Genomic DNA, 12,379 nt, shown 5'->3' with positions numbered 1-12,379 from the left:
GTTATTTTTTAAAGAATGGATGAGTATTTGTCAAACCTCAAAAACCCAAGTCCTCAGAATTGAGAGGATATACCAAGCTTTAAGCAGGATGAATATAATAAATGTCCATGTAATTGGACACATTATGATGAAACTTCCAAATATGATTGTAGGAGGGTGTTGTGTTTGGGGTAGAAAGGGCTAGTGGTTTGTACTAGTGTTTGCTGTAAGACCAGAGGAGTGAGAGGGAGCTCTCTGGCTACCGGGAGACCTTGCGCATTGGCTGGTCTCGAGTCGTCTGTCTGCCAGGCAGGGCCCTGGCTACTTTACAAATCACCAGTGCCTTTGAGCGGGTCCTGCAAACAGAATTCTGGAGACTCATTAGGGAACATGGATGGAAGGCTTTTGTTTTGTTTAAAACAATAACTAACAATTTAGACTTCACAAAATATTGTTTACATATTAGGGCAAACCATCTGAAATTGCCATTTTTGGACAGTAAAAAATGATTGAATGTTGGCTATTTCCTAGGATTCAATCTAGCACACGATTTCCTTTCAGACCCTCAATTCAGGGAGATACACATTATTATTAAATTTTTTTTTTTTTTTTTTTTTTTTTTTTTGCAGATGAGCAACCATTGGAGCAGGGAGCTTAATTAAGTCTGCCAATGAGGCCTTGTAACACCTCACTGGTCCAAGTGAGTGTGTCTGGCTCCATCCTGCCACCAGGACTCTGGTGGGAAAAACTCTGGGGGCAGCACCGCCCCCACCTGGGCAATGGGAAAAACACTTCATGTTCTCTCCCCTAGGAAGACTGTGCCTGTCATGGAGGACAGCTCTCTTCTAGGGAGATCAAGATCATGATAATCAGTGGCAAGAACTGTCTCTAGCCAAAAGAAGTTGACCCTCACATTCTGACCACATGCTTCAGACATAACCTATGAGCTGGAGAGATGCGTCAGGGCCAGAGGGCACGGTGAACTGGAGCCTATCCTGTGAGTGAGTGGGGAAGGGGGGCTATGGTTGTGTGTGTCCCATGGCTAACCACCGTGCCCCAACAGAGCCTTTCACCAAAAGCATTCCAGGAGGGACCCTACCGCCTGGATGACAACTCTAGCAGGCCTGATATCTTTCTTCTTGGGACAGGGTCTGTGGTTGCAAACAGTCTCAGCTGAGACCTGAGAGAATACTAATGCAAGGTATTCATCAAAACTCTAGACTTATTTTTACCTTCAGTCCTCTCCTCCCCCAGCCGGGGCCTGCCCAGCTGGGAGCCTGAAGTAGGGACAATGTAGAGGAGTTGGCTTCTTCTCTCTTTTTCCACCCGGCCTCCCCAGCCAGTTGCCATGGCTACGGCTGCTGGCGGTCTGTGGGAGCAGTCGGGGGGAAGGGGTAGCAACAGCTGTACATTGACTTCAGGCTTTCTTGCCAGACAGATGTTAAGTTCTGTCTCTTTCTCACCGAGTGCTTTAATGCCCTCTCCAAAGCTTCCCCACTCGGCCTCTTTCTCCTGAAGCTCTCTCTAACCTGGGGATGCGTCTCAAGTTCAGTCTCATTTCAGGTGGTCATCTGAGATCCTCTCTGCCTCTGGGCATACAGCTCCAGCCTTTGGCTAGTTCTCATACCCCATGGCTTCTATATTCCCCAAAACTCTGGGTAGTAGGCTGGTCCCCACATGGTAACAGCAGCCCCACTAAAGCAGCTAGTGGGAGCACCTTCCAGATCTCCCAGGTAGGACCAAAGCCCAGGCAAGCATGCCTCAGCTGCAGCGGTCACACACTGTGCTCTCAGAGGAGCACCTCCACCCATACTCACCCTCGCTAGATCTAAGGTATGGGACCAGGAACTCACCCTGTGCGAGGTGGCACTTCCAGACACAGCTTTCTTCAAGGAGATCCCCCATCTCCTCTCTCTCTACCTTCTCAGAGTCTCAACATGAGCAAGGGATTTCAAACGTCTTGGAACAGAGTTTGGTTATTTCCTTAGAAAATCTCTCCATGAGGTAACATGGCATCTCACTTTGGATTTTCACAACCCTAATACATATTAGTGCCTGGTAAAAATTTTCATTTTAAGGCCCTGTTACCTTTATATACATTGATTCTTTATGTTCATTAAGTACAGATAGTAGTTTCCACTTTAAAGATAAGGCAAACTCCTCTCTAGGGCTTAAAGATGTAATGCCAAGGTCACCCAAACAGCCAGTGATGGAACTGGGATTCCAACTAGGTCTGACTGGTGTCATCTGGGAGGTGTGTGCTCACTGGCTCTGAGCCCAAGCCCAGATGAAGAATTTGGAGACATAGAGGAAAGTGCTTCCTTCATTTAGGACCCAGGCCCCAGGTCCTCACAAGAGGCTCCTACCTACTATAGAGCTGATGGAGGTCAGCTCCCTGCCCACATTGTCACGGAACACATTCTGGGACCTAGTTTCAGAGAGAGGGCTGGGAGGGCTTGGGTTATGGGAGAGACCAATAATTACACTGATCTGGCAACTACCCCATCTCAATGTGACTTTGACTCGAAGTAGGGTGCCAGGAGAGCTGACTCACCTAGTCTAGCATCCAAGCCAAACACTGTGAGGAAAGGGCTCAACTCAGCCAAGACTGTAACTGCGGGAGGATGGGGCTCTGTGCTGGGATCCCAGCCATGCCTCTGCCTCGGTGTTTTCTCAGTGTGCTTGGGCCTCCTTTTCTCGATAATTCTGTGAGATTCAGAGCCAGGCATGCTGGGGCTTCAACAGGTGGTCCGGAACCACACAGGGAGGTGTTGAGAGGTGAGCAATGGAGGAACTGACTTAGCTGGTCCTTGTAGGAGCAGGAGGATAATGCACTGACCACCTCCCAAGATGGTCTTCATTTGGTCTCCAAGGAGGTTCAGTCTGTTGAGAGTTTCCAACACAGGGGCTAGTTCATAAGCCATGGTCCATCCGCAATGAAGCACCACAACATAGAACACTGGATAATATGGAAAGATATTTACAATATATTATAAGTGAACACTGTGTAGAGCAAGATTCTATCTTTATAAAAGCAGCCTTCTTGCTTGAACAAGTACTTCTGGAAGACAAGCTGGAAACGTGCAGTCTAGGTGATTGGCTCCATTGATTGTTCTCCCTGCTTTTCCTCAGGCTGACCCAAAGTGTAAGGTCAGGACACGGTCCAGCCCCTTCCACCTCTAGAGTCAGAGCCATGCACCTCCATCTCCCTTACATCCTCTCCCAGGGATCTGTTAGCAGTCTTCTACACCTTCCATATACAAAGGGGATTGTCATACCCCACACCATTTCTCCAGACAACTGGGCCACTCACTGGGCACCCATTGGTTGAATGCTCCCTTTGGTGATTCCAGGAAGCCCCATCCAATCCCACCCTCATTTCTGTTGGGGACTGCATCCCAGAAGCCAGAATGTGTTTTGATACTTCCTCAATGAAGAAAAGAACCACAGACACACACACACACACACACACACACACATACACATACTCTCTTGTTTAAACTAGGGCAATCTACCTTGAAACAAAAACAAGAACACACATATAAATATTGTTTTGTTTTTGTTTTTACATGCAATTGGCTCATAATAGGTATGTTACTCTGCCACTAGGATTAAGCGTAATTCATACTTAGGTCTGAAACATCCCTCCAAGGAAACAGTCTGCAGAGATGCATCTCTGCTGCTTTACTGCAAAGGTGACCTTTCAATACTTTGTGCAAGACAGCCTGGTTCTTCCAGTCACAAACGTTAGCACTCCAGAAGATGGTCTTTGCAGGACTCACATAACTAAAAACCTATAGAGAGATTTCTCAAGAGAGGGGAAAGAGGTCAAACAGCTATCTACTATATACAGAGCTGTTCTGATTGTAGCTCCAAAATTACAGGGTTTGGATTCTGTTGGGTTTGTTTATTTTGACTCTTATTCTCTCCATCAGAAGGAAGGACTGACTTCCCCAGATATGTATTTATGCCTGAATATGTATGCTTAGAAGAATTTTGGAAGGAAACACAACAAAATGCCTAAAGTAGTTATGGCAAGGGCTTGGAATTCTTATTTTATTGTTACCTGTGTTTTCCACAACAAATGTGTTCCTTCTCTACTTTGCCAAAGAAATCAAAGCCATTGGCCTAAACTGCCTTGACCTCCTGTCTCCTTCTCTCTTCGAAGCCCACACCCACCTCTGTGTCCACATCCACACTCCCCCTCTTCCCTCCAAAATCAGAGACCAAGGCAAACTCTCCTTGTCTTACTGCCTTTGTGCTCTTACTATACCTACTATGAAGAACTGACCTATTAATACATTACAGAGCTGTGGTCAGCAGCAATACCCCTGATAAATAAAAATAGCTCAAGAAATGGTAATGATGGGGAACCCTGGGTGGCGCAGCGGTTTGGCGCCTGCCTTTGGCCCAGGGCGCGATCCTGGAGACCCGGGATCGAATCCCACGTTGGGCTCCCGGTGCATGGAGCCTGCTTCTCCCTCTGCTTATGTCTCTGCCCCTCTCTCTCTCTCTCTCTGTATGACTATCATAAATAAAAAAAAAAAAAGAAATGGTAATGATGATATGGCTTAGCCTTCCAGTGCCTCAGTTTCCTCATCTGTAAAATGGAGGTAATGATAGTACCTCCCTCACAAATTTGCTATAAGCATTAAATGAGTTAAAGTTATGTTAAGCACTTAGAAGAGCATCTTGTCCATAATAGGTACTCTATATAAATGTTTGCTAGCATCAGCATTCCTAGTACCAATTAGTATCATTGGTATGCACATTCCTACATTTCTGCCAAAACTTTGATTCATCAATTCTGTCCCCCTCTCTCTTACATGTTAAACCTCTCTCTCTTCAGATTCCCTCCCTGAGTTTTTTCAGAGCCAACTATGTCCAAACCCCAAGCCCGACTATGATTTCAGTGACCTGTCTCTCCCCACCCTTCATATCCAGACATCTGGAAAAAGCGGGTCTAGAAAATCACTCTTCTATATTTGTTCACATTCAGCTTACCATGGCTCAGGGTAAATGTGATCTGTTTCTCCTCCCACCTCTCCAATGACCACGACTGACCTCCTTCTGCCAAATTCAAAGGGCCCTATTCAGTTTTTCTCTTTCTAGACCCTTCTTCCTTATCTGACCCACTCTCTTTCCTAAGACTTGTTGCCTCGCCTCTCCTGTTCTCTCCCTTCTCTGGACTCTCATCAGCCTCCTCATCTGGATTCTTTCTTTCCACTCAGGCCTTAAAATGTTTGATGCTCCCAAGAGTCTGTCTGCAGCCACCAGTCCTCCTTGTTCTGTCTGCCCTCCCTGCGGAAGCTTACGCACCGTCACACTACTCATTGTATTTCTCCTACACAACCAAATTGACTCTTAGGGCCCTGGCCTCTCTTCTAAGCTATAGACCCAGACATTCTAGTACAAGCTGGATAATCATGCCTGAAGGTCTCATAACACTGTCTAAAATTAAACTCATCATCTTCTTAAGTCTACGTGTCCTTCAAGGTTCCCTTTCTAGACACATCCAATGTCAGGTGGTTACTACCATCCCCACCCCTCAGGTAAGAGGCTTGGGGAAACATCTTTGACTTCTCTCCTTCCAGTCATGGCTCTGGGCCAGCTAGGCTCTTGTCCCTGGCTTTTCCATAGTCCATCTACTTCTCTCCACAGGAGAGCATGTCAGACGCAGGCAGTCAAAGCATTGTCTCTGTCTCCATTCATCCTCATCCCAACCTTCCTCCTTCTGCACTCCCCTCCTCCATTTACACTCAGTCAAACACGGTTGACCATCTACACTATGCTAGGCCTGAGGAATATAAAATGAAAAATACAATGCTCCTGAGGGAGCTCAGGATTTAGGGGGAGCCCCAGCGTCATGAAATAAATACACACAAGGAACTCAGGAGTCATCCTGCCTGGAACCAACAGTCACGTAGATCTGGATTATTATGATTTTTACTATAATAGCTCAAACAAAGAAGTAAAGACACTAACATATCTCACATGTAAGCCTCCAATGCCCAGCTCTATGGAATTCTGATATTTATCTTTCCCTTGTATGTTTATACTGTATAAAAGATATGTGTAACTATATATAATAGCCATGTTTTCAACTTCGTATAAAATGTATCACACACTATATGTCATTTTACAAAGTGAGTTTTTTTCTCACCATTACATTTTTGAGATTTTTCCATGTTTACACGTGTAGCATTTTCACTACTCTGTAGTATCCCCTTTATTTATTCATTCTCCAGTTGATGGATATATATATGATGTCCAGTTTTTCCCTAATATGAGCAATGTTGTAATGAATTCTTACCCATGTATATTATACATGCCTCCTTGTGCACATCTGAGGATTTCTCTAGAAATTGAAGAGCTGCGGGACAAGCACATCTGAAATTTATTAGACATTGTCAAATTGCTCTTCAAAGCGATCATACCAATTTGTTCTCTCTCTCCAACAGACTGTGAGAATTTCTGTTTACTCTACATCCTGGTAAATACCTGTAGTACCCCTTTTTTATTATTGCCAATCTAATGGCTGTGTAATGGTATCTCAAGTAGTTTAAATTTTTATTTCCCACTTATTTATTTTATTTATTTGTTTATTCATTCATTCATTCATGAGAGACACATAGAGAGAGGCAGAGACACAGGCAAAGGGAGAAACAGGCTCCCTGCAGGGAACCCAATGCAGGACTCAATTCTAAGACCCCGGGATCATAACCTGAGCCAAAGGCAGATGCTCAACCACTGAGCCACCCAGGCTCCCCTTATTTCCCACTTATTACTGAAGTTGCCCATTTGGATCTCCTTTTCTCTTAATTGCCTCTTCATAGTCTAGGCATATTTTTCTGTTGTATTGTTGGTCTCTTTCCTACATAATTTGTAGGATTTCTTTATAAATTGTAGATACTAATCTTTTGTCAGTTCTTTGTGTGGCAAATACCTTCCCCTGGTCTGATCCTTGTCTTCAAGTTTATTTAAGGTGTCTTTTTTGAAAAGACATTGTTTGTTTGTTTTAGAGAGGGGGAGAAAGCAGGGGTGGAGAAAGGGATGGAGGCAGAGAAAGAGAATCTCAAGCAGGCTCTACACCCAGCACAAAACCCAACATGGGGCTCGATCTCACAACCCTAAGACCATGACCTATGCCCAAATCAAGAGCCAGACACTTAACTAACTGAGTTCATTTAAAACAGGCAATATGTCATTCATTCCTTTTTGGTTGATTTTTGTCTCCTATTTAAGAAACCATTACCCATCCAAAGGTCATAAAGAGCTTTCCATATTTCTTCTAAAAGTTTTAAATATTAGCTTTCTGGTTATTTATTTTGGAGTATGGGATTGGGAATCTAATTTGATGTTTTTCCATGTGGATAATCAATTTTCCAAGCATCACTTATTTTTAAAAGCAATTTATCTCTCCTGTGGTTTTAAAATGCCAGCTAGTATTTCCATATGTGCGTGGGTCTCTTCCTGGGCTCTCTGTTCTGATCGCCACCCCACTCTTTAATTACTATTCCCTTCTAACACCACTAAGTCTTGTTATCTTGTAGGTTAAGCCTTCCTTCCATCCCACTTCCTTGTGTTCTTTTCCAAAATTATCTTGTTCTTGTTCTTCATATGAATTTTAAGATTGGCTTGTCAAATATCATTAAAAAAACTTCATTGAGATTTTAATTGAAATTTAGTTGAATTTATAGATTATTTGGGAGACACTGGAAAGTTTAGGACAGTGAGTCTTCTGATCCATGAACATATGTCTCTTCATTTATATTCGGGTCTTCTTTTGTATACTTCCCACAGTGCTTTATAATTTTCTCCATAAAAAATCTCCTATCTTCCATTAGATTAATCATTGGATGCCTCATACTTTATCTCCATTATGAATGAGATCTTTGTTTTTCCCATTACATTTTCTAACTGGTCATGATTGATGAGTAGGAAGACTAGTAATTTTTCTCTGTTGACCTTGTGTCCAACAATGTTGCTGAATTCATTTAATACTTCTACTAGTTTATTAGTAAATTTTTTTGAATTATCTATGTAGATACTTGTAGTCTGCAATAGAAAACACTTGCATTTCTTCCTTTTCAATTATTACAGCTCTTCTTTTTTTCTTTTACTATTCCATAGGCTAGGTTCTCCAATGTGGAAAAGGAGTGATGAGAGCAAGCATCCTTGTTTTATTCCTGAGTTTAAAAGAAATGCTCCTAAAATTGTGCAATGCGAATATGCTTGCTGTTGATTTTTGGTCATGTTCAAATAGTTTCCTTCTATTCCCAAGTTTGGTAAATTTTATCATGAATGGATATAAAAAATTTTTTTTAAGATTTTATTTATTCATTTGACAGAGAGAGAGAGCACAAACAGGGGGAACTGCAAGCAGAGGGAGAGGGAGAAGCAGACTCCCCATTAAGCAGGGAGCCTGATGTGGGGCTCAATCCAAGGACCCTGGGACTATGACCTGAGCTGAAAGCAGACGTTTCACCGACTTAGCCACCCAGGAGCCCTAATGGATGTAAAATTTTATCAATGCTTTCTCTTCATCTGTTAAGACAATCATATATTTTCTCCTTTAATTTTTTATGTGGTAAATCACATTAATAAACTTTCTTAAGGTAACATTCTTTCATTCTGGGACAAACTATAACTATACATTACTTAATTCATTTTGCTATATTTTATTTACAATTTTTGCATCTAGGTTCTCAAGTGATTGTATCAATTCTGTGTCACTGAATAACAGTTATCCCAAACTAACTTAGTAAAACTATAAACATTTATTATCTCTCGGTTTCTGTGTGTCTGGACTATGGGAACAACTTAGCTGAGTGGTTGGGGTCTCTCATAAGGTTGAGTTAAGACGATTGTCCAGTGCTGCAGTCATCTGAAGGCTCGACTATGGCTGGAGGATCCACTTCTAAGACGATTCACTCATATGAACTGCAAATTTGTGTTGGCTGTTGGCAAAAGGCTCAATTCCTCACTATGCAGATCTCTCTATAGGGATATTTGAGTATGTTTATGACATGAACTGCCTTCCTCTAGAGTGAACTATCTGAAAAGACAAAGCAGAGAGACTATAATGTGGTTTTTCTTTTTTAATGAACTAGCCTCCAAAGTTACACACTGTCACTACCATCATGTCCTATTGGACTCACAGACAAGCCATGATTCACTGTGGTGGAATATTACAGAAGGATATGAATACCAGGAGGTGAGGGTCAAGGGGAACCATCTTGGAAGTTGGCTACCAGCAAAATTGGTTTATCATTTTCTTTTCTTGACCTGATCTTGTTTGGTTAGTATCAAGAACATACTAGCCTCAAAAATTAAAATCCCTGTTTTAATTCTCTGAAGCAGTTCTTTAAAGCATCAGTAAAACCTTCCTATAAAATTTATGTCTTCTGAAGGGGAGATGTTTGATTAATTATACAATTATTATTGGTTATTCCAAACTTTCTATTTCTTCTTGGGGCAAGTTTGATTATTCACATTTTTTGCAAAAAGCATCCATTTCTTCCATGTTTTCAATTCTATTGACTTAAAGTTGTTCTATTGTTCTCTTACTATCTTTAAATTTTTCTACTCTACTTCTAGTTATGCCAACTTTTGTTTCTAATATTGCCTGTTTGTGATTGTTTCCTTTTTTCCTTGATATGTCTTGATGGAAGTTTATCTTTCTGTTACTTTTTCTTTTTCAAAGAGCTACCATTTGGGTTTTGTTTCTTTGTTTTCTATTTTGTTAACTTCCATCATTTTTACTCTTCTCCCCACTCTTCTTATGTTACTCTCTTAGACTTTTCTAGCTCCTTGTACCAATCGCTTAATTCATTCTAAATCTGTCATTTGTAATAAATACCTTAAAATTTAGAATTACCTCTGTTTTATTCTACAAGGTTTGACATGTAGTACTTTTGTTATCATTTAGTTCTGAATATTTGGTCATTTCCATCTATTATCTTTTCTAACTCATTTACTTAGGAGTGACTTTTTACAGTACTAAACATGTGGGAGATTTCATACTATTTTTAATGTTAATCTCTAATTTACTTTAATTTACAAAGAACACAATTTGCATGATGTTGACTGATATCCTCTTTATTGTGGCATGCAGATACTAGTTCATAATTATTCCATGAGTACCTTAAAAATATATTTGCTCTGAATTTGTTACATATATTAGACTAAGCTTAATCATTTTGTGGGAAAATTATCCATATACTTATTATATTATTGCCTACCCAGATGTATCAGTGTCTGAGAAAAAAATGTGTTCAAATCTCTTATGAACAAAAAAGAGGGGAAAAAAAAACAAAAAAATATATTTTTAAAAAATTTATAAAAGGAAAAGAAAAAACAAAAATGAAATAAGACCTTCTGTTATGAGCTGTGTTCATTTCTCTTCATAATTCCATCAATATTTGCTGTACTGTTAATAGAGTTTGTGATTGTTATATCTGCTTGGTGAATTGTTTCTTTCCTTATTGTATAATAAGAAAATATAATGTCCTTTTACTCCTTCATTATTTATGCTCTTTACCTTGATTTTGTCTGATATTAGCATGGCTACACCAACTCCTTTTGAATAATATTTGCATAGTACATGTTTGTTCATCATATTATTTTTAACCTTTCTGTTTGGTTCTGTTTTGATGTGAGTCTTAAAAACACCTTATGTTTGGTCATCTGCTTTTACCCATTCTGATCATCTCTGAATTTAACTGGCCAACTTAATCCTCATATATAAAGAGTGGTTACTTAAGTATTTTAATGTATTAATATCTTTTTTTTTTCTGTTTAATAAATTTTTCACCTTTTCCCTTTCAAAAATTTTTACTGTTTTCTGCTAGACCAGTGAAATTTTTTATATTCTCTTACTTTTCTTCTTGTGTTTGGAAGGTATATATTGTATTTTAATTCTCCAGCTTATCCTTAATTCTTAACTTTTATATCTAATCATAGTTTATTCTAACAAATTTAAACTTGTTCCATTTTCTTCTTCCCGTACATCAAGGACACTATTACACTTTACCTAATTATACACACATCCTTAATCTTTTGTTATCTAGAACACTGTTGTCCCATAGAAATGGAAAACAATCCATATATGTAATTTTATATTCTCTAGAAGCCATATTTTAAATAGTAAAAAAAAAAAATGAAGTTAAAGTTACTAATATATTTTATTTAACTCAATATATCTAAAATACCTTAATTTAGGGCAGCCCCAGTGGCTCAGCGGTTTGGCGCCGCCTTCAGCCCAGGGGGTGATCCTGGGGGCCCAGGAACAAGTCAGGTGTCGGGCACCCTGCATGGGGCCTGCTTCTCCCTCTGCCTGTATCTCCGCCTCTCTCTCTGTCTGTGTCTCTCATGAATAAATAAATAAAATCTTTAAAAATAAATAAATTAATTAATTAAAATAAAATACCTTAATTTCAATATGTAATCAATACTGTAAAATACTAATGATATGTGTTACATTCTTTTATTCATACTCCATCTCCGAAATCCAAAGTGTATTGCGCTCTAAGTGTAATACATCTTATTTTTGACTAGCCACATTTCAGTTGTCCAATAACCATATGTGGCTAGTAGCTACCATACTGAATAGTGAAGGTCTAGGTTTTAGTTTTACCAATTGTTTAGAGAAAGATAAAAATTGCAGATTTTTAGTAATGCTAACTCCTTTCCCAATCTCTATTTCAGAACCTTTTAAAAATAATTTTTCTAGAAAAATAATAAATTAAAAATACTTTTTCTTTTATTAAGATTTTACTTATTTATTTGGGAGAGAGTGAGAGAGAGAGCATAAGCAGGAGAGAGGAGCAGAAGGAAAGGGAGAGGCAGACTCCCTGCTGAGCAAGGAGCCCAGTGCAGGGCTTGGGGCTCGACTTAGACTGGCCACCCAAGCCAATTAAGTAATTTCAGAACCTTCTAAAATTGTTTTTTAGGAGCATAGAATCACAAAAGTAGAGAGACAAAAGGATATCAATAATTTGGAATCTGAAAAGCAGGTGGACAAGGAGTAGCAGACCCAGTATACCAGAAGAAGCTGACACCAAAGCCAACCATATAGGAAATGCAGGAGCAAATTGAAACAGTGTATGCCATCCTGAGAAGTCCCAGGAACTGGAGACACTAGGTGTCTGAGAGTAAGGATGTGGGTGGCACTAAATACAGAACGATTGGTTTAAAATCTGTATGAGAATGATTATCCCAGCGGGCTACCAGAACATGGCAGACAGGCTGTGATACCTAGAAGACTCCTGTCTGGGGAACTGCTCAACCACAGAGAAAAGATTTATATATTAACATTTCAGGCTCATCGGAAAACGGCCCAGTTAGACATTCAAGAATGAAACCCACCTGGACAAACCCCACCCGTATACACAGAGCC

Source organism: Canis lupus, chromosome 34, assembly GCF_003254725.2.
Source record: "Canis lupus dingo isolate Sandy chromosome 34, ASM325472v2, whole genome shotgun sequence".
In the NCBI taxonomy this organism is placed as follows: Eukaryota; Metazoa; Chordata; class Mammalia; order Carnivora; family Canidae; genus Canis; species Canis lupus.
Note: the sequence above shows the minus strand (reverse complement) of the source record.